The 25,011-nt window shown below is 46.1% G+C and overlaps 1 pseudogene across 1 annotated transcript; it reads left to right on the top strand.

Moving 5' to 3' along the window:
* The first annotated feature begins 4,474 nt into the window (after positions 1-4,474).
* On the top strand, positions 4,475-19,936 carry LOC148687073 (uncharacterized; annotated as a pseudogene). The gene is made up of 4 exons (XR_015948511.1): positions 4,475-4,637; positions 10,390-10,490; positions 11,275-11,451; positions 18,381-19,936. The product of XR_015948511.1 is annotated as an uncharacterized LOC148687073 (transcript).
* The last annotated feature ends 5,075 nt before the right edge of the window (positions 19,937-25,011 follow it).

Raw genomic sequence — 25,011 nt, 5'->3', positions numbered from 1 at the left:
CTCGCCAGAGTGGTGCATGCTCTGGTTATCTCCCGCTTGGACTACTTCAAAGCGCTCTACGTGGGGCTACCTTTGAAGGTGACCCGGAAACTACAACTAATCCAGAATGTGGCAGCTAGACTGGTGACTGGGAGTGGCCGCCGAGACCACATAACACCGGTCTTGAAAGATCTACATTGGCTTCCAGTACGTTTCCGAGCACAGTTCAAAGTGTTGGTGCTGACCTTTAAAGCCCTAAACGGCCTTGGTCCCGTATACGTGAAGGAGCGGCTCCACCCCCATCGTTCTGCCCGGACACTGAGGTCCAGCTCCGAGGGCCTTCTGGCGGTTCCCTCATTGCGAGAAGCCAAGTTGCAGGGAACCAGGCAGAGGGCCTTCTCGGTGGTGGCGCCTGCCCTGTGGAACGCCCTCCCATCAGATGTCAAAAAGGAAAACAGCTACCAGATTTTTAGAAGACATCTGAAGGCAGCCCTGTTTAGGGAGGCTTTTAATGTTTAACAAATTAGTGTATTTTAATGTTTCTGTTGGAAGCCACCCAGAGTGGCTGGGGAAACCCGGCCAGATGGGCGGGGTATAAATAATAAATTATTATTATTATTATTATTCGAGAACACTGTCCAACAATCTCGTCCTCGGTCGTCCCCTTCGTCCCCTTCTCCTAGAATATCACATTTATTTATTTTTTAAGGCATGGGAAGACAAAGGAGTGTGGAGGGGAGGGGGGGAGAGAGAATAGGCTCCTACTAGGATATATTGAAATCTTGCTACACTGTTAGGCTTTGTAATCCTGCCAAGCCACACAATTTGCCCAAAATCACAAAAAGGGATTTGGGAGAGATGGAGACTCCTCCCCAAAGGTGCTATTCATCCTGGGTGATGTAGAGCAGGGATGGGGAAACATACAGGTGAAACTCGGAAAATTAGAATATCATCGAAAAGTGCATTTATTTCAGTAACGCAACTTAAAAGATGAAACCAATATATGAGATACAGTAGATGCATGACATGTCAAGCCTTTATTTGTTGTAATTGTAATTATTTGTCATTAGGTGGGTCAATTATAAATGGAATGTAATTAATGAAATGTAATAGCGATGTTTATATTTGTTTATTATTGTATTATTGTAACTGTTTGTTTTATTACTGTGGAATTTCCAAAAGAAAGCATTCGTAAAAACTAAAAGAAAAAGAAAAAAAATAAGAAGTTACATTACTGAAATAAATGCACTTTTTGACGATATTCTAATTTTCCGAGTTTCAACTGTATATGGCCCTCCAGGTCTCTCAATCTGGCCCCCTGAACTCTCCTCAGGCCACCCTTTGTGCTCTCCTTGAGTGCTCTGGCCTGGCTGGGATGTGGCCTTGAACTCCCTCTTTCTTGCCTGGATACAGAGGGGTGTGTGAGCGTGGGTACAAACTACCCCCTAAATTCATCATAGATACATCATGTAAGGGGAGGTCTGGTGGCAGTAATCTGAGCATCCTGGACCCTGCCCCCTGCCCCGAAAACCTAACCAAGTAAAAAAAGAGAGAGAGAGAGAGAGAGAGAGATTTACATTTCCCTGTTTCCCAGCCAAGTTAATCACACCCTTTTGTCCGGCACTCAGGTATCAGGATGCCAGGAATTATCACTTTAATTCCTGAGACAATGAGAAGGTTTCCCCCACCCCCCTTCTTCCTTGCAGAGGAACACCTGGTCAGAGAGAGTTAAATTGGTGTCAGTCAGGCCTGTCTTCCTGTGCTGCTTCAGACATGTGCCTGTACATTCATGTGCATGTTTATGAACAATTATTTTATATATATAATTTTAAGGTTATATATATATATAAAACCTTAAAATTTACAACATCTTCTAAAAGTCTGGTCGTTGTTTTCCTCTTTGACATCTGCTGGGAGGGCGTTCCACAGGGCAGGCGCCGCTACCAAGAAGACCTTCTGCCTGGTTACCTGTAACCTCACTTCTCGCAGTGGGGGAACTGCCAGAAGGTCCTCGGAGCTGGACCTCAGCGTCCAGGCACAACGATGAGGGTGGAGACGCTCCTTCACATATACTGGACCGAGGCCGTTTAGGGTTTTAAGGTCAGCACCAACACTTTGAATTGTGCTCGGAAAATGTACTGTAAAGAGTTTATTGAGCATAATACGTTCTTGCAAGAGCGGAGTCCAAAGCAGGCACAGTTCAGCGGGCAAAGTATGAGTTTATATTCCCTATGCACACGTTTCTTCCCTCGTCTCCCCATTGGCTGGGTGCTACAAGGTTTTCCTTCCCCCAATTATCAAATAACAGGCGCGGCGTGGGGGGAAACTTCTCCTTCCTCCCCAGAGTTGCCTCCACTTCCGGCTTCACCAGCAGAGATAAAATCGGGGCTTGCAAAGGAGGGAGGGAAGGAGGCGGGGGGCGGGGCTGCATCGTGCGGAGGCAGAGGAGGGGGCTGCTTCCCAATTAAGCCTCCTAATTAAGCGCCATCACTCCTTACCCCACACGCGGGGTCTCCCATTCCCGTTCCCCCCTGCCCAGGATTTCAGGTGAGTGCAAAGCCAATGGCGGGGAAGGAGGGAAGGGGCTTTGCAAGGGGGCCCAGGATGAGAAGCCCCGGGACAAGGGGGTTGAAGAGAGAGGAGGAAAGGGAGCTGTTTTTTAAATGGGGGCTTTGAAGGCGGAGTGGGGGGGGGGGGAGAGAAGCTTCCTCCTGCATGGATCTGGTGCAAAGGGAGTTGCAGGGAAGGAGGCGGGAGAGGAGTGGACATTGCTGGCCAGGATCGCCTTAATAATAGTTTTAATTTTAATATCTGTACCCTGGCAGAAGACCCCCTCGGAGGAGGACCTTATCTTTAGGCAACAGGCGAAAGCATTCCTCTTCTCCCAGGCGTTTGGCTCCTTAAACAATCTATGGCCTTCACAACTGCGGTTGGGGGGGGGGGTTGTCGATTTTGTTTCTTACTCTGTTATGCATCTCTGTGTTTTTCTATTGCAAGCTGCCCTGTGATCTTCGGAGGAAGGACAGTAAAAAATGTAAAGAATAGCAGTAAAAACAGGAGACCATGTTGCATTAAAGGGGATGGTTGGAACAGAGTATGATCAGCATGCATAGCAAGACAGGCTTAGCAAGGAGTAATAATAATAATAATAATAATAATAATAATAAATTCATTACTTGCACCCTGCCCATCTGGGCGGCTTCTAACAAAATAAAACACATTAAAACATCAAAAACTTTCCTGTACAGGGCTGCCATCAGAAGTATTCCAGTTTGTAGAAATGGTCTTCAATTTTAAAGAAATGCCCACTTTAATGAATCACGTGGTATAAACATGTATGTTATCCTCTAGGTCCATACACACACATAATATTGGCAAGCAGTGCTCCAAAGTGCTTATCCTGGGAACTTGCAATCTAAGTTGATTACTTAGGGGGAGCAGAGGAGCAAATGGATGGGTTTGAAGGCTCTTTCCATCAGCCGCCTCTCTCCCCTGAGCAACAAGAGAAAAGGGTGTTTGCAGGGCAGGAGAACAGAGGAGGAGGCAACGAGGGCAGAGGGAGCAGTGGGTAGATCCACCTCCTCTCCCAGGGGAGTTCAGATGCAAGCAAGGGGGTTCCTCCATCTCCATGCAAGGGCCACTCATGTATTCAGAGCAGTCCATTGCAGGTTAACTCTTAAGTTCCATGGGATCTTCTCTCAGGCCACTAATGTGCATACCATGCCAGCCTTGGAAGGGAGGTGGGCCAAGGAAGATAAAAGGAATGGGCAATGTTGTTTGAAAATGGGCGGGGGCTCTTGGGAAGGGGTCTTTTTGTATGCAACAATGGCAGCGAGGATGCTGATTGCCAAGGGATAGAAAGGAGATAAAATTCCATCAAAAGAGGAGTGGCAAGTAAAAATGCTTCAATATATAGAAGTAGCATAGATGATGGAAAAGATCAGAGATCGATCAACCCAAAAATTGAAAAGAGAATGGGAGATCTGTAGACAATATTTAAAAGAACAGTGTCCCCATATAAAAACTTTAGAACGCTTCAAATAACTCTCGGAATTGAGTAAGGTTTAAAGAATTCAGACAAGATTTAATCAAGATAAAGTTTATTGAAAAATAGAGGCAAGTAATTAAGAAAACAAATAATCCATATAAAGGAAGACGGAAGTTGATGGTTGGAACAATTCTGTGCATCTGTGATGCGTTCTATTTTTGTAAGATGTATTGTGCTTTTTTGTTTTGTTTTCTTCTTTTTCCTTTTTCCTTTTTATACACTTTCATTGTGTGTGTGTGTGTGTGTTGATTTTAAACCAATAAAGATTGAATATCGAAAATAAAAAAGGGAGGTGATGAAAGGAATTACTAAAGGTGTTTGAATATGGGTGGGGGCTCTTGGGATGGGGGTGCCCAATTGGAGCTTCTCCAGGGGCAGCAGAATGTCTTGGGCAGGAGAAGCCCTGCAGGGGCTCTGTGACTCCCTTGACTTCTTCCTCCCTCCCAGGAAGCTGCAACTTGCTGTGATTTCTGCCCTCCTTGGGAAGCTGAACCTGAAAACCTGGCCAGGATGGAAGGAGGATGATGGACTGTTGACCTGGTCAGGCTGTCTCCCGCATCCCTCCCCACAACCTCTGAGCATTCCCTCCCAGGACCCTGGGAGAAATCTGGTGAGTTCCAGGGGAGAGGAGATGGGGACAGGGATGGATGGATGGTGGAGGGAGAAAGAGGAAAAGATGGAGAGGAGACAAAAGGCAGAGAGTTCCTGGCAGGAAGAATGAAGAGGTGAGGCCTTCTCCAAAGTAGCTCTTTGTTTTTTTAATCCTTTTCATAAAGTAGTGGGGACAGATTTTCTTCCTCCAGGCTTTTAGGTGCTATTCCCACTGCAGAATTAATTGACTATAATGATGTTGCACATCAATCCAAAAAAATGGGTGAAGGGGGCTATGGAAATGCTTCCCATAATTATTTATACTTCATATATTTAAATTGTATCTGTTACTTGCATTTTTATAGACACGTCAGAAAGAGGCTTTTAATGTTTAATAGATTACTGCAGGGGTGTCAAAGTCAAATTCATCGGGGCCGCATCATCAGTTTGGTCACCCTCAAAGGGCCGGTTGTATCTGTAGGACTATGTGTCCACTCTTTATTATCATAAATTATTGTCACTGCATTCAATTCTTACTGTTTTTTGTAATAATGTAAGTAATAACTAGCTCTGAAAGCAGAAACATAGTCAGAATAATGGCAGTAGATATTCAAATGTACAATTATTGTACAATTTATTGAAAAATGATTTTTGGTAACTGCACTGGGTGGTGGAGGCTCGCTAGGGTTTCATGCAGGACCTTTGCAGAGCTACTAGTACCTGGAGATGCTGGGGTCCTTCTGCATGCAGGACAGATGTTCTGCCAGTGAGCCACCACCCTTCACCAAAGGGACTGGCTGAGGTTGACTCACTGGAGCTGCTCTCCTGGTTCCAGGGTTTAAGGGCCAGAAGTATAAAGCAGCATCCTATGTTTCTAAGGAGAGGGAGAGGGAGGGGAGGGAGGAAGGAAGGAAGGAAGAAAAGAGGGAGTGGGAGGGAGAGAGGAAGGAAGGAAAGAGGGGAGAGAAAGAAGAGTAGGAAATAAGGAAGGGAATGAAGAAGGAAAGAAAAAGAAAGAGGGAGAGAAGACGGAAAGGGAGAAAGAAGGAAGGAAGTAGAGGGAAAGAAAGAATAAGAATGAGGGAGAGGAAGAAAGATGGGAAGGGAGGGAGGGAGGGAGGGAGGGAGGGAGGGAGGAAGGAAGGAAGGAAGGAAGGAAGGAAGGAAGGAAGGAAGAAAAGAGGGAGCAGGAGGGAGAGGAAGGAAAGAGGTGAGAGAAATAAGAGTAGGAAAGAAGGAATAAAGAAGGAAAGAAAAAGAAAGAGGGAGAGAAGACAGAGATAAAGAAGGAAGGAAGGAGAGGGAAAGAAAGAATAAGAACGAGAGAATGTTCTCCTAGAGTGGACATTCAAGGGAATGTTTGGTCCAGCCAGTTGAAACTTCCTGTTCCTCCTGCCCTGGAGCATCCTTCCTTGCATGTGACTAGTGGGTGGGCGTGACCTTTCCAGACTTGGTAAAAGGCCAAGGCATGCTGCCACTCTCTCCGTTTCCATTTTCCTTTCATCATGTGAACTTCCCGGACTGCTAACTGCAGTCACTAGGTCGGGGGTCGGCAACCCGCAGCTCCGGAGCCGCATGCGGCTCTTTTACACCTTTGCCGCGGCTCCGGGGCGGATACTAACGCCACCGTCGCCTGCCGCCCTCCCACGGCGCCCCTGTGCGCCTTTCTTTTGGTTTTTCCCCCCCGGCGCGTCTGTGGATTCCTTTTTTTTCTGAAGCTGCCGGGCTGGGGGGCGGGACCTGGGAGGTGAGGGGCGGGCTAGGCTAGCATGGCGGCGCGTTATTGGCTGGCTGACGCTGACGCCCCTCCCTCCTAACTGGCCCGCCCCTCGCCTCCATGCCGGCTGCAGCTTCCTCTTTTATTTTTTCTCCTCCCGCTGCTGCCGGGCGAGGGGCGGGCTAGCGAGGCGCCACGCTAGTGGCTGACTGGCGTGACGCCCCTCCTCGCTGGCCCGCCCCTCGCCCGACAATGCCGGGAAAAGAGAAAATTAAAAAGGAAGCACCGGCCGAGCGAGGAGCCCCGCCCAGCAGCCCTCCGGGCACTGAGCCTATGCCTGAGCCAGCAGGCACGGAGTGGCAGCCCTGCCTGCCAGGGCGTGCTGCCAAGCGCCAGGGCCGGAGACGGCTGGGCAAGCCAGCAAGCCTTGGGTGCCTGGTTCCTCAGCGGAGTCTCCTGGGTGCGTCGCCGCTGGGACAGAGAGAACTTAGCTGAGGAAAGAGAAGGTGTGTGTGGGTGGGTGTGAGTGAGTGAGTGAGAGAGAGACAGACAGACAAACAGACTGTGAGGGAGAGGGGGGAGCCTTGCCCCCTTCTCTGTTTCTTCCCCTCCCTCCCATCCCTAGTCTGTACAAAGTGGGCCAATGCCATGTGGGGAATTTCTTGATAGGCATGGAGTGATCGGCCAATAGGGGTGTAAGGAAGGGAGGCCAAAGAGGGAGGCTGGTCAGGCTTTACCCCACCCTCTAAGAGAGGCATCATAGAACCATGGAATGGGGTGGAATTGGAAGGCACCCAGGGATCATCTAGTCCACCCCCCTGCAATGCAGGAATCTCAACTAACGTATCCAAATGGTCCTCCAACCTTTTTTTCAAAGCCTTCCCGGAAGGAGAGTCCACCACCTTGGGGGGGGGGGGCGCCAGAAGGTGATCTTGCCTAGGGCGTAAAAAACCCTAGCACCGGCCCTGCTAACGAGGCCAACTGGCCTGGGCCAACAAGGCTCCGCCCCTTGTCCGCCGGGCGCGCTCCGGCTTTTCTCGATCGCGAGGTACGCACTTTTGCCGGGCGACCTCCACTGCCGTGCGCCATCAACGGCATTTTAAAGAGGCGCAGGGCAGCGCATGACTCCGGCTTTCCGGCTGGCTTTCCCGAGGGGGCCAGCAGCGCGCGCGCCTCCAGTCTCACATTTCCACCACGTCTTCTTTCTTGGAAAGGGCTTTTGCGAGGCGAGCAGCTACTTGTGGAAAAATGTAACCGAAGGGGAGGAAGGAGGAGAAGAGCTGAGCGGGCGGTGGCGGGGTGTGTGTGGAGGAAAAGGAGGGACACACACACACACACACACACGTCCCGGGCGCCCTCCGTCCTTTCCTTCCTTCCTTCCTTCCTTCCTTCGCCAGCCACTCAGTCTCTCCAAGGTACAGTCAGAGGGCGCTTTAGCCATGCCTGCCCCCTGCGGTTGCTGCTGCTGCTGCCACTCCAGCGCTGAGGAGGCTCCCGTTCCCGGGCTTCCGGTTCAGCGCCAGCGCCGTCCGGCGGGGTTCGTCTCGAGCTGCGAGGCGACCCGACTCTGCAGGGGGAGGGGAAGCAGCGGGAGCGCCGCTGCTCCCCATAGAACCCCAAATTGAGCGTTTTGGGGGCGGATTTTGCCCAGCAGCGCCCCAATCCCGACTCCCCAACTCTCCGGTAGACTCTAATAAGAGCTCCGGAGCGAGAAGGGTCGAAGTCGCGGGGGCCATTTTGGAGCGCCATCGCTACCCTTGCAGAGAGAAGCTCCGTGCCGGAGGCGGAGAGCGCTGGATTTTTCCGAAGAAGGATTTGGCAAATTGAGAGACTGTGAGTAAGGATTTAAAAGTTTTAAAAAATCTTAACATTCGGAATGGGGGTGAGATTTAAAAAACGGAAGCCGATCTCCCCCCTACTGGTATAAGAGGAAGCAGCTTAAAGAAGATTCCCGGTGCCGGGGCATAGAACTTTATTGCTTGAATATACCCAAAAAGCGGACTTAAGATTCTCCCCCGGAGGCAGGGTAAAGGGGGAGAAAGGTCTCTGATTGTAAGAACCCTGCACGTACATGTAATTGAAGAATAGACCCCTCCTTGCCTTGGAAATCGGCACCCCGAACAGAACAGTGAGTGGAAAATAATGGGGTGAGTGAAAGGAAGAAATTATTTTTTTTAAAGACTTTGTTTGGACCTTTGAGGGCTGAACGCAGCCTTTTGGAAATTTCTAAAAAGTTGAAGAAACATATGGGATATAATGCATCCAGTTTGGACTATATGGAATAATTATAATTTGTAACCACCTCCTGTTTTCCAAGCTTTGCTCTGACCTTGAAAGCTAGAAAAATGTCAACAGGAGATTATACATCCGGCTTCCAGGAGAAAGTTCTCAGACTCTTGTGGGAAATAAAAATTAGCATGCATAAGACTTTACAACAATCTGAAGGAATAAATCAAGATGTACAGAAAGGCGAGATATCTCAAGAAATGGTCCAAGAGGAATCTCAAGAAATGGTCCAAGAGGATAAAAAGACTGATGACTCGAACTACAACAGAACCGAAGAAAATGGGGACGGGACACAGGATCCGCCAAAGAGCAAAGAAATAGCTGAGAGTTGGAAAACCCCTCCTTTCGAGGGGAAGAAGCAAGAGTTTTGGATGAGACAGAAAATCCACAAGAAAAGCACCCAGCAAAGAACAAGGGCCTTCTGGGGGGAAGAGATCAGACAAGATTGGACTGAAAAATTTGACAGGAAGGGGGTGGGATGAAGTAGGAAAGTATTTTGTTTAATAGGATGGATAAAATAAGGTTTGAAAACTGGATTGCAGACTTTGGTACTTGCTGGACTGAAAGGGGAAGGCCGAGACCAGGGGAGGGGGGGGGGGAGAATTGGGGATAAGGAGAAAATTTAGAATTGGAAATGTAAAAAGGTGTTAAGGAATCTAGAAGTTTTTTGGGGGGAAATTGGGGCATGGGAAGAAAAAATATGATGATGAAATAGAAACATGATTTAAGAGTTATTTAGAAGTTTTATATAAGAGTTGGAGGAGGGAGAGAAGATTCAATTGGAAAAAGAATCATTGTCTCCTCCCCTTCTTCCCCCTAGGAACTCTCTGTGGCAGGGGGAGTGCTAGGGGGATATGGGGGGGAGAGAATGAGAAATGATGATAGAAGAAAATTTAATAGAAAACAAGGATGGTATTGATTTAAGATTGGAGAATATTGAAAATAGACTGGGGAATATGACAAGAAAACTGCTCAAAGGGTGTTGAAAATGAAAATCAGTAAGGGGGGAGGTAGGGGAAGCCCATAATATAAGGTTTTGGAAAAAAGATTTATTCTATTATTATTATTGTTGTTGTTTTTCTTAATTTTTTCTTTCTACTTCTTTTTTTGTTTTTTTTTCTCTTTTTTTTGTTTGTTTTTCTTTTAGAGGAAATGGTTGGGTGGACTCCCACCTATTCTCTTCTCACCATTCTGGGACCCCTCGGTGGCAGGGAGGGTTCCCGGGGGGAGGAGGGAGGGGTGGAGACAAGTCCTATTATAAACTGCATTATCTTCGACTGCGCACTGTTCATGGGAACACCTTGTGGCAGGAGGGGCCTCGTGGAGGGTGGGTTAGAAGAAGAGGGAAATTATGTATTTAATTGTGTATGTGTTTTTTCTTTCTTTTTTCGTCTTGTCAATATGCAAAAACTAATAAAAATTAATTTAAAAAAAAAAAAAGAGGAGGCTCCCGTTCCCCGGCCCCTGCTGCCGCTGCCACTGACAGACGCCCGGGGAAGCGGTGAGGAGTCGGAGCCGCGCCACTGCCCCTCACCGCCTTTGTCCCTCCTTGGCATATAGCCCCCCCTGGTGGCTTTTCTGTATGGGGGCTGGTGGCTTTTTTGTATGGTTGGACAAATCCATCTATTTCTGGTCTATACTAATTCTGCACAAGTCCATTCCATTAATCTGCCACCTATTTAAACAAGAACCCCAAAAACACACATTTTGAAATGTATATTCTTTTAAAAAGACATGTTTCTAAAGATATTTTCGCTTTTTTAAATAGGCATTTTTAAACAGAGGGGGTTTTTTTGGCCAGTAACTACATTTGAACATCTGAGAAGTCTAAAAGCCAGTAGATAATGATCCTAACCATGTTTCTCAGAAGTAAGTCCCACTGAATTATATAGCATTAAGGTAAGAAACAATATATGCAGTGTTATATTTGTTTTAAATGTCGCAATGGTTTTGTGGCTCCCAGTTTGTTTGTTTTCTTTGGAAACGGGTCCAAGTGGCTCTTTTTGTCTTAAAGGTTGCAGACCCCTGCACTAGGTCAACCCACATATGGGGTAAACCTGTTTGTATATGCTTGTAACTTTAAGCCTTAAGCCTGCCTTCAGGGATCACATTGTGCTCTGTCTGATAATGAGTAAACTTTCTTTTTATTGCTTATGAATAATACTATGGTGTCTTTATCCTTTTAATGAGGGATTTGAAAAGGGGATCTTATCCAGGAACATATAATTCAATCTGAGGGAGATTGAAATGCATAATAGTAAGTGGATCTAACAAGCCTGCAACCAGATTTCTGCTGTGTGTGAGAAGAGGAATGTAAATTGTGCTAAGTAAATGAACATACTAGCGCAAGTTAGGAAGGATATTAATAAACAATATGTCCCCTCCTGCCACCCTGAGCATTCCCACAAAGCCAACAAAGAGACTCACAAGTTTATAGTGGCCCCAGCTTTCCTGGTCAAGAGTCCACTTTGTCAGACTGCAGCCCACAAAAGTTTAGGCCATAATACATTTATCAGCCTGAATCTCGTGACTTCCGCCCATTCCCTTCATGGCATTTTGATGCATTCTCCACAGTTTTCATTTATCTGAATTGTCCATAAACTTCTTTAGAAGTGATTCTTAAAGCCCATCTAACGTTTTGATTTGCTTGCAGCTTGCTCTGGCTTCTGGGCTCCTTGGGAAGCTGAACCTGCAAACCTAGCTGAGACGGAACCTGCAAACCTGGCCAGGATGGAAGGAGGAAGATGGACGGTTGATCTTGTCAGGCTGTCTCCTGCATCCCTCCCAGCAACCTCTGAGCATTCCCTCCCAGGACCCTTGGAGAAATTGGGTGAGTTCCAGGGGAGAGGAGATGGGGACAGGGATGGATGGATGGATGGTGGAGGGAGAAAGAGAAAAGATGGAGAGGAGACAAAAGGCAGAGAGTTCCTGGCAGGAAGAATGAAGGGGTGAGGCCTCTTAAACAGCTCTTTGTTTTTTGAATCCTTTTCATTAAGTAGTGGGGGCAGATTTTCTTCCTCCAGGCTTCTAAATCTTAGGAGTTACAGTGGTACCTTGGTTCTCAAACTTAATCGGTTCCGGAAGACTTCCAAAACCAGGGCGCACTTTACCATAGAAAGTAATGCAAAATGAGAAAATAAAATATTTTTAATTGGAAAGAATTGGCCACAGGAGGAAATTTAAACAGGACGTTGATTTCCCCCGATTGAGAGAACTGTAACACAGTTAATTTGCCTGTAGCCGGAAAGATTGAAAGGAATCTTCCAATTTACCAAGAATTGGACTTGAACCAGGGGACCCCAAACTAAGGCCCGGGGGCCGGATGCGGCCCAATCGCCTTCTAAATTCGGCCCGCAGACATTTCAGGAATCAGCATGTTTTTACATGAGAATGTATTCTTTTATTTAAAATGCATCTCTAGTTATTTGTGGGACCTGCCTGGTGTTTTTACATGAGTAGAATGTGTCCTTTTGTTTAAAATGCATCTCTGGGTTATTTGTGGGGAGTCCGGCCCCGCACAAGGTCTGAGGGACAGTGGACCGGCCCCCTGCTGAAAAAGTTTGCTGACCCCTGACTTAAACCCTTCTCCCGAGGAAGGGTAAAGGGGAGAAGGCTTAAATTTACTAAAATCCCAGTTTGGACGGGGGAAGGGCCCCCTGGAAGCTGGAGTCGGGTCCCTGGAGAGGGATCAGCGAGCCACCATTATGACGTTACAATAGAAAGGAATGTGTTTACCTATTTGAGACTGAGAACTGTCTTTTTTTTTTAAACATACTTTTTATTAATTTTACAAAATACAAAAAAGAAAAAAACGGTACATACATAAACACCTTTTCCACCTCCTTCCTACCCACCCACATGGGTCCTCCCCTGCCACAGAAGTATCCCATGTATGTGAACAGTCAGAGATGGTCCATTTTATGCTTGGATTTCTGTCTTCCTCCCCCTCCCCTGACCCCAAAGCCCCCCCCTGCCACCAGGGAACTCCAGCAAACCAGGGCAGTACGCAGGAGGCCATCCATCCAACCATCTATTGTCATACCAAAAAAAGAGAAAAATAGAAATAGGAAAAAAGAGAAAAAAGAAAAAGCAAAAAAAAAGAGGAAAAAAAACACAATACAAAACAGAAAAAAATTTCTTACATTCATAATTGTAAAACCATATTTTGTGGGCTTCCCCTCCCCCCCCTTCCCCGGTTTTCATCCCTTTTTTATCATCTGCAACAGTTTCTTACTTTATAAAAATACACCTTTGTATCTTATACAACTTATAAATCAATTATTAACATTTTCATCTAATATTCAAATCACCGAAAAATCAAACTCTCATTTTATCTTCCCGTGCCTAATTTTTCTCCCTCTATAAGCCTCCATATTTTCACATTTTTCCAAAATCCATTCACCTTTAAAACTATAACTATTCTCAAATTAACCTTACATCCCCGATTACCGGCTCCACCCCCCCAATCCAGCAAATTCCATAATCAGCAGACCAGTTATAAACCTGTTAATCCATCCTAATAATTACAACATCACTTTCCCTTCACCCCACCCCCTGTTTACAGTCTTTTGCCATCCAGGCCACCATACAGGACCCCTGAATTTCTTCTCTTCTCTGCATATTTTTTCCTTCTTCCCTGTGGGCGTTCTGGAATTCCAATAATACCAATCGTGCCCCCCTCAAAGGCAGGGCACTCCATCCAACTTTTTGTAGAGTAAAGTCATCATTTTTTTCGTGGTGTGCTACATTTTGTGTTGAATCATCACAGTCCTCATCTTCATCTTTTGCTTCCAAATCACAGTCACCATCACTGTCATTCTCGCATTCATCTTTTTCAATGTCAAAAACTTCATCTTCTAAAAAATCATATTCTGCCATCACCATCTGAAATTTTTGCTGTAACTCTTGCCGTCGTGCCTCCTCTTGACATAGCTCTATTCTTGTTTCCCACATTAAAGTCAAAACAGACCGCTGGAACTCAGTGGAACACTTTTTTGTTGACATAATTCAATCCTGCCAAGGTCAAAACTTGTCACGTGGGGTGGAATATGATCACAGTTTATTTTCTCGACTCCATTTTAACAAGCTGGCTGCATTCTTCAAGTCTTATTAACAATAAAGTTCGAACTCACATTTCACAAACATTTAAACCAAAAAAGAAATTCCACAAAGTCCAGAAATACAAAGTGAAAAAATTGACTTATAAATCCTGATCAACTCACTGGGTTGTCTGAGCTGCCGGCTCCCGGGGAAAAAAAAAGGTTTTCCTTAGTCTTTACCATAAACCACAGTCTCTCTCCTCTTTCACCCTGCATCAAAGGGTAGATTCTCTTTGATGCCTTTGAGGGATCCTTTTAAGTTAAGATCTTCTGTTTACGGCTTCGGGTTTCTGTTTACTGTCTCTTATGTTACCGTGGGGGGGGGGGTGGCTTCCTCTTTTCCCCCTCTCTCCCAAATCCAAATTGCCTTAATTTAAATTCCAAACAATCCAAATTACTCACAGTCTATTCATTTGCTAATTATTCTTGGAAGAATTGGCCGCCTCCACTTCCCAGACTCGCAGCTTCGCGCTCTCAGAGCAGCAGTGTCAGCCTGTCCGCCGCGGTTCACCTCCTCGCTCTCGGGGGCTTAAACAAAGCCGATCCGGGGAGGAGAGAGCCCGCTTTTGGCGCCGCCAGGCAAAATCCGTCCCCAAAAAGCTCGATTTGGGGCTTTTAAGGAGGTTTTGCTTCGCTGGAGCAATTCCCTCCACCTCTGAAGCGCCGAGGTCCGCTCCGCTGATCGGACCCCCGTCTGAGCAAAGATGGCGCGGTCAACCGGAAGCCCGAGACTGAGAACTGTCAATTGCGAAGAGAGCGTAAAATATGTAAAAAATGCGTATATGAAGTTTAATCAATGCACTTTTCATAAATAGTCACAAGATTTTTAAACCATGAAGAAGATTTTAAAAGGAGACTATAATTAGATCAGATAAAAACTTGATTTTTTGATGCTTTTGGAAATATGAATCACGCCACCTCCTGCTCTGCTCAGTTCCTATGAAATTAGAGATGAACAGGATGTCTGTAGTCTGATGACCTTTTGGGATTGCTTTTGGATGTGAAAGATGAAATATTACAAAATAATATGCAGCTGCGTGAATGTCGTGAAAGGAATCAGAATTGTTTGGACAGTCAAAAAGGATTAACACTAACAGAGAATGAAGTTGAGCAAGAGGAACAACCATCAGTCATGAACAGTGTCACTGACATTAAAAAAGATGAGGAAGAAATATGGAATATTGTTCCCCCAGTGAGACCCAAGGAGTCTCCAAACAAGAACCAGCATGGAGTAATGTCCTCCCAGTGAAAGAGGGAGGGCAGGATCCATAATGGAGCCAGAACCCAAAGGGAATAAAATTTGACATCGATTTTTTTTAGGGGGGGGCTTAAATTAGCTGTGCAACAGTAAAAATGGACGCTCAGGAGCGGAACACTACTTCTGGGTTTGCAGTGTTTCGGTTCCGAGTTGTTCAGGAACTCAGCTGTTCGAAAACCAAGATACAGCACCACTGTATTTCCACTGCTGGAACAACAAACCAAAAAATGGGTGAAGGGGGCTATGGAAATGCTTCCCATCATAATTTATATATTGAAATAGTTTCTATTTTTTTTTTATGGACTGGGTCAGAATGATACATTCCACCAGCATCAAAACACAATAAATGCATGCACCTCCCCAGTTTGGTGGGCTTAAAGGACAAAGGGCCCAGTATCAAGATACACAATTCCTGTGGCTGGAGGCTCTACACATAGGATTGAGCACAAAAAGACCAAGGGTGGCCAGAATTAAAGGCCAATTGTGCAAATTTACCAATCTTAAAGACTAGGGTTGGGTGAGTGAATGAGTGGAATAATTTATAGCGCCCCTGTAATTTTGTCCATTCCTTAGCTTCCATGGAGATAATGCGGTTCAACCTTGGTTCAAATTTCAAAATAAGTACATAAAGCCAACAAAGAGACTCACAAGTTTATAGTGGCACCAGCTTTCCTGGTCAAGAGTCCATTTTGTCAGACTGCAGCCCACAAAAGCTTAGGCCAGGGCTCCAAAACTAAGGCCCAATCACCTTCTAAATCCGGCCCACGGACGGTAAAGGAATCAGCATGTGTCCTTTTATTTATAACTAGTTGACCCGGCCACGTGTTGCTGTGGTTCTTTCCTGTGATCCCCACCCCACCCTGTCCCGATCCATGACGTATCCTGCCCCTCCTCCCTCCACCCCGGCTCATCCCTGTGTTTCGGTAGGATACCCTTCCCTCTGTTATCCCTGGGGAGTGTTGACCCCTCCCCCATGTATCTCCATACCTTGGCCCCCACCCTTGGAGAAGGAAATGTCAGCTGCTAGGTTCTATTTCTCAGCATGCACTTTTGTCTGAGCCTTCTGTTGTCCCTGGGGAGTGTTGGCCCCTCCCCCTGTATCTCCATACATTGGCCCCTGCGCACGGGCCTGTGCCACCCCCTCCGAGGCAGGCCCCTACCTCCACTTGGCAATGTTGGTTATTTGGTGGGGGTTTTTTTGGGGGGGGGTGTAGTGGTGCTAAATGGTAAAGTGAAAACCCCTTACCGTGCAGGGGCCTACATAAATCAAAGGCCGTGCTGCGGTCTGTGCCAAACCCCCCCCCCCAGGCATGCCCCTACATCCACTTAGCAATGTCAAATCACACACCTGGGCAGGTACAGACCTGGTTTTCCACCAAGTCAAACAGCGCCCTCAAGTGGCATTATACCCTCCTCCACCCCCTCCCTTCCTGTGAAATATAAGCCACACCCACAAACCAAGTGACATACCGTGTTTCTCCCAAAATAAGACGGGCCTAAAAAATAAGACATGGCATGATTTTTTAACGGCAAAAAAATATAAGACATCCCCCCAAAATAAGACGTGTTGGGGTACTGGAGCAGGTCTGGATGGCGCTTCCGTAAGGAACAGGAAAAGGGAGGTGCCTTTCCTGTCAGGAAGCGGATGCGCAACGTGCGCCACATGGAGCGCAGACGGACCGGGAGCCGGGAGAAGCTGCAGCACGCGCCGCGCAGAGCCTCGACCCAGCAGGACCCTGCGCGATCCGCAGCTCGTGCCGCGCCAAGCCCTGACCCAGCGGGACCGGCAAGGGCAGCAGCGCGCGCTTTTCTGAGCCCTGACCCAACGGGAGCCAGCAAAGGCAGCAGCGCGCGCGCCCTGCCGAGCCCTGAACTGCCGAGCCCTGCCGACTGAACTGAGCGGCAGCTGGCAAAAGCAGTAGCGTGCGCGTCCTGCCAAGCCCCGACAGAGCGGGAGCCGGCAAAGCCAGCGGCGCGCGCGTCCTGCCAACCCCTGAGCCGGCAAAAGCAGTAGCGCGCGCGCCCTGCCAAGCCCCGACAGAGCGGGAGCCGGCAAAGCCGGCAAAGCCAGCGGCGCACGCGCCCTGTGGACCCCTGAACTGCCGAGCCCTGCCGACTGAACTGAGCGGGAGCCGGCAAAAGCAGTAGCGTGCGCGCCCGCCCTGCCAAGCCCCGACAGAGCGGGAGCTGGCAAAGCCAGTGGCGCGCTGTGCCGAGCCCCGACAGAGTTTAATAAAAAAATAAAAAAATAAAAAATAAGACATCCCCTGAAAATAAGCCGTGGTGTGTTTTTTTGCAAGAAAAATAAATATAAGACGTGTCTTATTTTAGGAGAAACACGGTAGTCAACTCAGCAACTGAAACCACCAAGGCGGCCATTATCAGACCCCTAGGCCCCTGCCAGGCTCCTAGGGAGAGGACAAGCGCATGGATCACAGGCCGCAGCACGGCCTTTGATTTATGTAGGCCCCTGCACAGCAAGGGGTTTTTACTTTACCATTTAGCACCACTACACCCCCCCCAAAAAAAATTCCCCGCCAAATAACCACCATTGCCAAGTGGAGGTAGGGGCCTGCCTCGGGGTGTGTGTGTGTGGCACAGGCCCGTGTGCAGGGGCCAATGTATGGAGATACAGGGGGGAAGTGACAACAGAGGGCTCAGTCAAAAGTAAATACTGGGAAATGAAACCCAGAACCTAACAGTTCCTTCTCCAAGGGTGGGGGCCAAGGTACAGTGGTGCCTTGCTTAAGGATTGCCCTACTTAACGAAATTTCCGCTTAACGAAAGGATTTTTCGAGCAGAAGTTGCCTCGCTAGACGAATTCGTTTTACGAAAAATTCGTCTAGCGAATCGCTGTTTCCCATAGGAATGCTTTGAAATTCAATTAATGGGTTCCTATGGGCAAAAAAAATACAAAAAAATCCAATGCATTCCTATGGGATTCGCTAGACGAATTTTTCATGTGGAACGAATTAAATTCGTCTAGCGAGGCACCACTGTATGGAGATACATGGGGGAGGGGCCAACACTCCCCAGGGACAACAGCGGTAAGGGTATCCTACTGAAACACAGGGATGAGCCGGGGTGGAGGGAGGAGGGGCAGGATACGTCATGGATCGGGACAGGGTGGGTGGGGGCATCACAGGAAAGAATCACAGCAACGCGTGGTCGAGTCAGCTAGTAGATTATAAAATAATGCAGTTTATTAAGTGTGAGTGGAGTTATTGTGTTGTTCTTGCCATTTTCTCATCAGCATTCCTGAAAATTTGGAACATACAGTGGAGAAAGGAAACAGTGTTAAAATAAGAGAAGGTGCATGTTGGGATTGGTGTGTGTTCAGTTTCTTTCTTGTATTTCTTGTATTTCAAACAGGATTCTCTTTCCATCCAGACTCCCAAACAGGTGAGGAAGATGATAGCCAGAATTCTATGGAGTCATCTGTGAATTCATTGGGAAGAACAAAGGGAAAGTTTAAATGCATGGAATGTGGGATGTGTTTTAGTCACAGTGGAACACTTAGAAGACATCAACAAACTCACACAGGGGAGAAACCATTTGAATGTATTGAATATGGAAAGAGCTTCACTCAATATGGACACCTTAGAATACATCAACGAACTCACACAGGGGAGAAATCATTTAAATGCATTGAATGTGGAAAGAGCTTCAGCAACAGTGGAGCACTTAGAAGACATCAACGAACTCACACAGGGGAGAAACCATTTAAATGTATTGAATGTGGAAAGAGCTTCAGTGTAAATGGACACCTTAGAAGACATCAACGAACTCACACAGGGGAGAAACCATTTGAATGTATTGAATGTGGAAAGAGCTTCAGTGAAAATGGACACCTTAGAATACATCAACGAACTCACACAGGGGAGAAACCATTTAAATGTATTGAATGTGGAAAGAGCTTCAGTGTAAATGGACACCTTAGAATACATCAACGAACTCACACGGGAGAGAAACCATATGAATGTATTGAATGTGGAAAGAGCTTCAGTCGAAATGAACACCTTAGAATACATCAACGAACTCACACGGGAGAGAAACCATATGAATGTATTGAATGTGGAAAGAGCTTCAGTGAAAGTGGAGCACTTAGAATACATCAACGAACTCACACGGGGGAGAAACCATTTAAATGTATTGAATGTGGAAAGAGCTTCAGTGAAAATGGACACCTTAGAATACATCAACGAACTCACACAGGGGAGAAACCATTTGAATGTATTGAATGTGGAAAGAGCTTCAGTGTAAATGGACACCTTAGAATACATCAACGAACTCACACGGGGGAGAAACCATTTAAATGTATTGAATGTGGAAAGAGCTTCAGTCGAAATGAACACCTTAGAATACATCAACAAACTCACACGGGAGAGAAACCATATGAATGTATTGAATGTGGAAAGAGCTTCAGTCGAAATGAACACCTTAGAATACATCAACGAACTCACACGGGAGAGAAACCATATGAATGTATTGAATGTGGAAAGAGCTTCAGGGAAAATGGAACTCTTAGAAAACATCAACGAACTCACACGGGGGAGAAACCATTTGAATGTATTGAATGTGGAGCAAGCTTCAGTGAAAGTAAAAGGCTTAGAATACATCAACGAACTCACACGGGGTAGAAACCATTTAAATGTATTGAATGTGAAAAGAGCTTCAACAGGAAGGATAAACTTACATTACATTGGCGAACTAACACGGGGGAGAAACCATTTAAATGTATTGAATGTGGAAAGAGCTTTAACAGGAAGGATAAACTTACATTACATTGGCAGACTCACACAGGGAAGATGCTTTAGTCAATATGGAACCTTAGGAAACATCAGCTAACTTCCTCGGGGAAACCACCGATTTATGAAATGTGGAAAGGGCTTCAGAGGGAGTGGAGACCTATAATAATAATAATAATAATAATAATAATAATAATAATAGGTTTCCCCAGCCACTCTGGCTGGCTTCAAACAAAGATTAAAAATACATTAAAATGTCACACATTAAAAACACATATTAAAAACATATCTGAACAGGGCTGCCTTCAGATGACTTCTAAATGTCAGGTAGTTATTTATCTGTTTGACATCTGATGGGAGGGCATTCCACAGGGCAGGTGCCACTACCAAGAAGGCCCTCTGCCTGGTTCCCTGTAGCTTTGCTTCTCGCAGTGAGGGAACAGGCAGAAGGCCCTTGGCACTGGACCACAGTGTCCAGGCAGAATGATGGGGGTGGAGAATTTCATAAGCAAATTCACACGGGAAAAACCAGATAAATGTATGGAGTTTTCCACTCATGTTTCCCATATTTCCTGGGAAGTGAAGATGACTGTCAAGTCTCTGGGCCATAGCTGCCAAGTTCCGCATTAAAAAATAAGGGATCGGCTGACTCACCCAGCGGCGCGGCACCGGAAGTCGTTTCTGCACATGTCCAGACAGCACCAGAAATCCTGTAAATTCACCGGATTTCCCAGCAGGGAGGGAGAGGAGCTGCTTCCTCGGAAATCCGGTAAATTTACAGGTTTTTACCAATCCGGAGGTGCAGCGGGAAACGGATTTAAATCCGGGGGTTTCCCGCCAAAAACGGGAGACTTGGCAGCTATGCTCTGGATGTGTCGAAAAGAATTTGGTAGTGTTTGTTTTCTGTCTTGGAGGCTACGCTATTTGGCGATCCTCTCTTTTTCAGGAGGTATCTGAAGACTGTTGATCTGGATAACTTGGAATCTGGCATTCTGGAATTTCCCTGCAATGCTGCGTATTGCTCAGAACAGAGAGCTGGATTTGTATTTCCTGTGTCAGTCCTTCATTCCCACCTACAGTTCCTCCGTTTGTGAATATGGCTGGCTTGGGTTCCTTTCGACCAGTTGCTAATAATATACTGTATTCTGCTCTGGTCAGACCTCACCTGGAGTACTGTATCCAGTTCTGGGCACCACAGTTCAAGAAGGATACTGACAAGCTGGAACGTGTCCAGAAGAGGGCAACCAATATGGTCAAAGGCCTGGAAACGATGCCTTATGAGGAACGGCTTAGGGAGCTGGGTATGTTTAGCCTGGAGAAGAGAAGGTTAAGAGGTGATATGATAACCATGTTCAAATATATATAAGGATGTCATATAGAGGAGGGTGGAAGGTTGTTTTCTGCTGCTCCAGAGAAGCGGACACGGAGCAATGGATTCAAACTACAAGAAAGAAACTTCCACCTAAACATTAGGAAGAACTTCTGACAGTAAGAGCTGTTCAACAGTGGAATTTGCTGCCAAGGAGTGTGGTGGAGTCTCCTTCTTTGGAGGTCTTTAAGCGGAGGCTTGACAGCCATATGTCAAGAATGCTTTGATGGTGTTTCCTGCTTGGCAGGGGGTTGGACTGGATGGCCCTTGTGGTCTCTTCCAACTCTATTGTCACAGGTGCCTGGTGTAGGCTACTTCAGAGTAACGACTCTACACAGCTCTGCATTTTATTCTTTTATTGGTGCTGTGTATTTACAGTGCTAATCAATAGGGCTATTTACAGGTAGTTACTACATGTTAGTCTCCCACAGAACCTCTGAATGGCGGTTCACACGTTTTCCTCCAGCATAATAATCTCAGCATACTGAATCTCCTCCCCCGGCGCTTCCTGCGCAATTCCGGCGTCGGTGGGATCGGCCTCTTTTCCACCGTCTCCCTGCTCCCTTGTTCCCTTCCCCGGCGGTGCCTTGGCTCCGCTAGGGTACTCATGCTCTTGTCTCCACTTCCTGACTCACCACTCGAAGTCTCCCCCTCCCCGCTGGGGGAGGAGCTAGTATTCAAGATGGGAGGGGGTTGTCGGTAACTCTTCTCCCTCACATCTATGATTCTATGATTCTACTTTTGTTGTTCTAAATGGGGTTTTGCTGGTAATGGGTTCATAAAATTTTAATAAAGCACAGATCCGTTTCAAAAAGTTCATTCTGACGTATTCTATTATATAGTTTGGTGGACTCCCTCACCCGGTTGTTTTGTTTCTTGCAGTCTTTTGGGGAAGTGTGTTTGTTGTGCAAGAACTCCAATGCAGCTTTAATTATGCAACCTGAATTTGCCTGTGCGTGACTGAATCCCACCCCAAAACAGAGATTGTTTGGAAATGTGCTTTGTCAGATGCATGAAGTATGAAATTAAGGTTGCAGTTACAGTGGACCATCCAGATACAAATGGGTATAAATAATACCCTCCAGATGGGCGGCATATAAATAAATAAATAAATAAATGATAAAATAATTCGTTCCAGGGGTCCGTGCATAACCCGAAAAGTCCGCAACCAGAGGTGGAGATAACAAGGGGTATGACTGTATGTTTATCTCTAACACACACACACACACACACACACACACACACACACACACATGTATGTTCATGGGTGGAAAGAAGAAAAGTGAGAGAGGTCAGTCAGACAGACAATGAAATGCAAGGAATCCAGAAGGGCAGGTTTCTCAAGTTGTTCCAGCTCATTTCCATTTCTATTGTTGTTTTGCAGCAGATTTAGTTAATGTAAAAGCACAAAACAACCACAAAGAATCTTGAGGCAGGTTACACATTTATTCCAGATCATTCTTTCGTTCTTGGCATTTATAGCCCCCAAACCTATTCAGCTAACAGACTGCCTCTCTCCCCTGCCCCTACAGGACCAACAGTAAGATTTTCTGTAGAGACACTGGGGATTGTTCCATGACAGTTGTCACTTGCTGACAATGCAGAAGGAAGCCACCTTGGCACAACCTGAAAATACCAGGTGTTTGGTTGTAGTTGCATCTATACAGAGTGCATTGCCTTTGCCCCTCCATAAAGAAATGGGGAGGAATGATGAGCAGGGATGGGGAAACATACAGGTGAAACTAAAATTCTTACAACACGGGAAATTAGAATATCATCGAAAAGTGCATTTATTTCAGTAACGCAACTTAAAAGTTGCTCATACCAAATTAAAAACTTAGTTGGTCTTTAAGGTGCTACTGAAGGAATTTTTTTATTTTGCTTCGACTCAGACCAACACGGCTGCCTACCTGTAACTGCAACTTAAAAGGTGAAACCAATATATGAGATAGATGCATGACATGCAAAGCAAGATATATCAAACCTTTATTTGTTGTAATTGTAATTATTTGTCGTTAGGTGGGTAATTATAAATGGAATGTAATTACAATTAAATGTAATAGCGATGTTTATATTTGTATTATTGGAGCTATTTCTTTCATTACTGTGGAATTTGCAAAAGAAAGCATTTGTAAAAATTAAAAGAAAAATTAAAAATAATAAGTTGCGTTACTGAAATAAATGCACTTTTTGACGATATTCTAATTTTCCGAGTTTCACCCATATATGGCCCTCCAGGTCTCTCAATCTGGCCCCTTGAACTCTCCTCAGGCCACCCTTTGTGTTCTCCTTGAGTGTCCTGGCCTGGTTGGGATGTGGCCTTGAACTCCAATAATGTAGTATTATATCCTGGACAATGTATTCCTATGATTCAGTCTGATCAGTTGTGCCGATGATCGGTGAAGCTTGACCAAGGGGTACTTGGTGGGAGTTGTAGCTTAGAGAATTGGCTGGGTCAGACTGAATGATCTTGGGATACCTTTGTCTACAGAGGAGATGTTTCTCCATTCTGTGAAAGTGAAGGGTCATGTAAAGTGATGCAGAAACAATTTGGTTTCCTCTGCCTTTGATGTAGAATTCCAGCCTTAATGCAGGAGTGTTAAGAGTTTATCTCTCATCTTTTGTTCTCTGCAGATCCCAGGAATTACAGATCTGCATACCCTGCCATTCCCCTCTCTTCCTGTTTTCCTGTTTAGAGGAATGCTTTGAGGTGTAGATAAGGGATGACCAGAACTTCTTCAATGCTTGACTGTACACGTGGAAGATGGGTGGAAACTTTGTGGGTTGTCCTGGGATGTGTTGGAGAGATTTCATTGGTTTGTTTGAATTCTACGACGCAAGTTCTTTTCTGTAATAAAGAACCCTGGGAGGATTGAGAGAAGGAACTTCACTCCACTTCTATTCTCTCTTTTTCTCCATCGGGGCTTTCCTGGCAAGGCTCCTGTGTGTTTCTTTCTTTGCACTCTGTACATGTGGAGACACTACACGATAAGGCCTCTTTCTTGCCTGGATACAGAGGGGTGTGTGAGTGTGTGTACAAACTACCCTTTTTTGATATTCACCTCAAGAGGTCGCTCTAGCTGCGGAGCGGTATCGGATCTCTCAAGCCAGGTGGGCCCTAGCATCCCATCCTCATTGCCAAAGTTATATAGACAACTTGAAGGGAGACCGAGTCAGCATTGTTCTTTTAAGATCGTTTATTCAACACTGGTCAGTTAACAACAGCAACTCCAACTGTCAAAAACTGCCACCGGAGAAAAACTGCTGAATATAACTACCAGTTCGCACGCTTAGTTCTGATTGGAGCGTTCGCCTGCCCATACACTACAGCGATTGGTTAGGTCACGCCAGGCGGCGGACCCTGATTGGAAGCCGAACTGTCCCTAGTAATTTCAGTCTCAATACATAACAGATTCTGCTTAACCTTTCCCCGTCTGCTCCTTTTCTGGATCAAAATCCCCAGTTGGGCTGCCTGGCGGCAGCTGCTCCAATTACTCCATATCACTGTTCCTGTGTCTCTGTGGTGTGTTTCTGTGAGGAGAATACAGGACACTGTCTGTCCAGGAGATTTCTGTATAAAGGACTCTTTGGTGAGGTGGAAGTGGGGTCTAAGTGAGGTTGGAGTGGAACCATGACATGTTTGCATGAACATGAGAAGGTAAAATATGCTCTTCATTGAAATATTTATTAAAATAATTTATTCAGTTACCCAGAAGAGCTATTAGGCTTTTTTGCCGTAAGTTACTTCATACATTGTAAGTGGGTCCTGACACTTGATCCCGTTCCTTAAAACACCATATGAACAAAATTGGGGAAGCAGTAAAAAGTTTATTGAGGACAACACGTTCTTGCAAAAGCGGGGATCCAAAGCAAGCACAGTCCGGCGGGCAATGTATGAGCTTATATTCCCTATGCA

Source organism: Zootoca vivipara, chromosome 2 (assembly GCF_965207765.1).
Source record: "Zootoca vivipara chromosome 2, rZooViv2.hap1.1, whole genome shotgun sequence".
NCBI classification, from domain to species: domain Eukaryota; kingdom Metazoa; phylum Chordata; class Lepidosauria; order Squamata; family Lacertidae; genus Zootoca; species Zootoca vivipara.
Note: the sequence above shows the minus strand (reverse complement) of the source record. Positions and strands in the feature narration are given on the sequence as shown.